Genomic DNA, 3,975 nt, shown 5'->3' with positions numbered 1-3,975 from the left:
TATCTTTGTAAATATTTTATTTTAATTTTTCTCAAACAGTTTTATATCCTAGGATAAACGTCTTAGAAGTAAATTAATTTCAAAACGTATTGCACGAAATATTGACCTAATTACGAACAATAAATTTTCAAATATAAATATTACGGTGGAATTACGGCAACTGAGCGAACATAGTCAAAATATATAACTTAAAGTATTTATAACGTAATTTAATCATTTCTGACTTAACAGAGGCTGATGAATGATCTGCTGCTGCGAAATGGGAACCGACTACGTATTGGCTATGTATAATAACTGTTATATCACGGATACTTGGAGACTTAGTAGCTTAAGTTTGAAAACAAATTAAATACTGCGATGCAGAACAAACAGAACATTACTATATGAAAACTGATATGGAGTTTTAATTGTCAAAAGAAATGTTTCCGCCCGGGATCGAACCGGGGGCCTTCTGCGTGTTAGGCAGATGTGATAACCGCTACACCACGGAAACTACGATGGAGTTCGGCTAATATTTAAATTACATTATAAATGTTTTTACCAGCACATTAATTTCACATTTAGTTCGTATAAAAAGTTTCAGCGAAATACACAAATAAATAAGAATGCTACGTTTCATTTAAAAGTAAACGCAACGAGAAATGTCGTTTCCCTATTGTATTTCGTAGCAGATAAGTTTGTAGCGTAGCGTAGCACATTGTAGTGCATTGTAATTCGCTACCTAATGACTTGTTTGACGATTTCCCAACAGACCGGAATGGTTTTTCAATAATAACACGTTGAAATGAAAACTAACTGTAATCAAGTATTTTATATTTAAACACTTTCTTTAAATAATTTCACTTTCATTTTTGGTTTATATAATTGTTTTATCTGAAATTTATGTGAGCGCAAACACAGATGCACTCTCTATTCCCCCATTTTTATTATCCGACGGAAAATCCGACGAGACCGGATAAAATTAAGGCGCAGGACAAATGGCTTTACGTGTTTTCCAAGGCGCGGGAGTTACCACACTTTTTGAAATTTTTTTGATAAAAAAACAACAATTACTTTTCTATCGGTCTGACCAGGGGTGTGAACCTATGCCCTCGACATCGGCGTCCTTATATCTATTCACTAGACCAACCGTGCAGTCATTATAATCATTATAATATCAGTATCATAGTTCTTGAACACTCACTGATTGGTACCTTGTTGAAACCTAGGCGAATAATTTCTGAGAGCCATATTTAAAAAAAAGTTACGGCCTATAAAGGCTAATTTGTTCTGATTTCCATTATAGAATTATTTTCCGCTTTTTCTCGCATGCAAATGAACTCCACGTTTACAAGCATTATTACACTTTTATCAACGGTAAACAGACATATTTTTATTAAGAACGACGTACAGTAAACAAATGCTTCGTATTATATGTCTCTTTCCATTGGATTATCACCTTTATTCATTGTACGGTAAGATACTTTATCCGTTACTTGTGTTTATGAGTTGACTAAAATCTTACCACCGATAATCGCTCCAGTTCTGAAACACGTTTTCATAAAGTGATATTATAAAAATGATTAGATTTTTTGAAGCGTTACCATTTTACGAAGTATTATTGAATTCTATTTTATTATTAAAATAAAATGTTTCGGGTTTTTTGACGTGAAATATCTATTGGCGCGCTTTGGGGTAAGATACACTGGTATGCGAACGGCAGGACTCTCTCTAGTACACGCGTACAGCGCGTATACTATACACGTAACTATACATCGCTATATAATATTATTATAATATGAAAAATATATTTATTTTATTCCTTATTTATTAATTAATATTTATTAATTATTATTAATTATTAATAATATTATTATTTTTTAATAAATCCGAGCAGCCGAGCGTTCAGGCTACATTTTTTAAATATCCTTTTCGTTCAATACTTTGAATGAATAATTTTGACTTAAATGTTATCATACCAACTGTTATATTACAAATTTTCACAGCTTAAATAAAATATCTAGCGCACTAAAAAACCATAGTTGATAGTTTATAGAAAATCCTGGCTTCGGTATTTTAGATTTTTCTGTTAATTCATTAACAGAAGAATCGAAAATACAGAACCCTCATCACGAGAGTCCGAGTCGCACTGGGCTATTTTTTACCATCCCCGCCCAGGGCTTTGTAGCCCTTATCGCTACGCGACGCCACGCTATCAAATTCGTGGGTTCAAGCAAGTATAATATTTTTTCTTTTATTTTTATTCAAGCAATTTGGCTTCGTCAGTATTATTCCTTGCCAAAAGTTAACACGTGTTCGGTTTACTGATTATCTATACTTACAGAATTGTTTGTCCCATCTGACTATCAATGCGTTGTCAACTTTACTGAGTCTAGAAAGCTGATATTAGGAACATAGGTATAAAATAATATAACGTATTTGGCAATTTCAATTTGAACGGGGTGAGATTGTTAGGCGTGACTTTGTGTGAATTTTAATTTTCGGAAATGGTCAGCTAGATATATAAAAAGGAGATAATATCGAGCATTGCTTGGTTTAGTTTATGATATATTATTAATTAACGTCTAACAAAAATAACGTCTGTAAGATGAAATATCTTACAAATATTATCAAAAGAAAATTGGAACATATCTTTTTATGAATTACTTAAAAATTATTAATTTCTACTGATGGCTGTAATAGTTAGTGATAATGACGACTTTATCTACGAGGACATTCTCTTAGCCGATTTCCATGACGAAAATCCTCAATAACTAATTGCTTTAGTAATTTACGGTTTGCTTTTAGTTCCCTGACATTTGACTGACATGACATTTTTCAACAAATGATTAAAATATAAAACAATATGTTAAATTTCTATAATAGAATAAGTAAAATAAAATTTGAAAAATTGCTATCATTTATAAAATCAATTTATGTTGTTCATAATGTATTTAATACGTTAGAGTTTGTTTTGAAGTAAAATTGACTAGAACGTGTCTTAACTACCGGAAATTAATCTCTATTGTGGAGCGAATATTTGTTCAAGTTGAATATAAAAAATAATTTAATATAAAAATAATACAACCATTTCCTATATAAATATACAGTAATAACTCAGACAAAGATAATCATATTAACATAAAGTAGTAAAATAAATTCAGTCATAAAATAAATAAAATTATTATTAAAGGCAATATACAAGTCACTGACCTCATTGGGCGATTCTAGTATTTATTTATTAATCATGAAACGAATTCTGTCGCGAAAATTTGGATCCAAGCCAATACAAGAGAAGTTTAAACAAAAAGACGCTAAGAAAATATGGCTGTTGTAAAAATGAAATACCAAAACGAAAATTAATCGTCCTTAAGGATACATTTATAAAATTGGGAATACTTTAACAAGCTTAATATTATAGATGATCTGACAATGTCATTGATTTTGTTTTCAGTCTGCGTATTTAGATAAAAACGGATATTTCAGTAAACAAATCATGACTTCAAAATCGTACGAATACATAATAAAGAAAATTTAATTAAATATTTGTATATATTATTTGACATGTAGTCGAACGCCATCGTGAGTGCACAGATTTGTACACCAGGCACGGACACCACGACTGTGTCGATTTATTAGTTTAAAAAAACAAATGAATACATACGTATTTTGTCCAACACGGGTTTTTGTATCCGATTGAAAGGTAGGATCGTATAATAGTATAAGTTAGATAAATGAAAGAAGGAACGATGGGAAAACAAATGAAAGCAGATTTATTAAAAGAAGTATTATCCGTATATTATAAAATAAAATTGAATTTAGAATTCAGTAGAATATAATGAATCTTTTATTATGGATGTTATTTAATTTGCATATTCAACAATAGGACATTCGAAGTTTAACAATCTTTAATTTAATTAAACAGAACACCTGACGGAATTCGTGACATAGGGTTAACAATTAATTAGGAAGCTATTTGTTATTCAAATCATCTTT

The 3,975-nt window shown here is 30.4% G+C and overlaps 1 non-coding gene across 1 annotated transcript; it reads right to left on the bottom strand.

Moving 5' to 3' along the window:
* Positions 1-420: 420 nt before the first annotated feature.
* Trnav-aac (transfer RNA valine (anticodon AAC)) lies at positions 421-493 on the bottom strand. The gene has a single exon. It is a non-coding gene; the product is annotated as a tRNA-Val (tRNA).
* Between the last annotated feature and the right edge of the window lie 3,482 nt (positions 494-3,975).

This window comes from Vanessa tameamea, chromosome 16 (genome assembly GCF_037043105.1).
Source record: "Vanessa tameamea isolate UH-Manoa-2023 chromosome 16, ilVanTame1 primary haplotype, whole genome shotgun sequence".
NCBI classification, from domain to species: domain Eukaryota; kingdom Metazoa; phylum Arthropoda; class Insecta; order Lepidoptera; family Nymphalidae; genus Vanessa; species Vanessa tameamea.
This window is presented reverse-complemented; position numbering and strand designations above follow the sequence as displayed.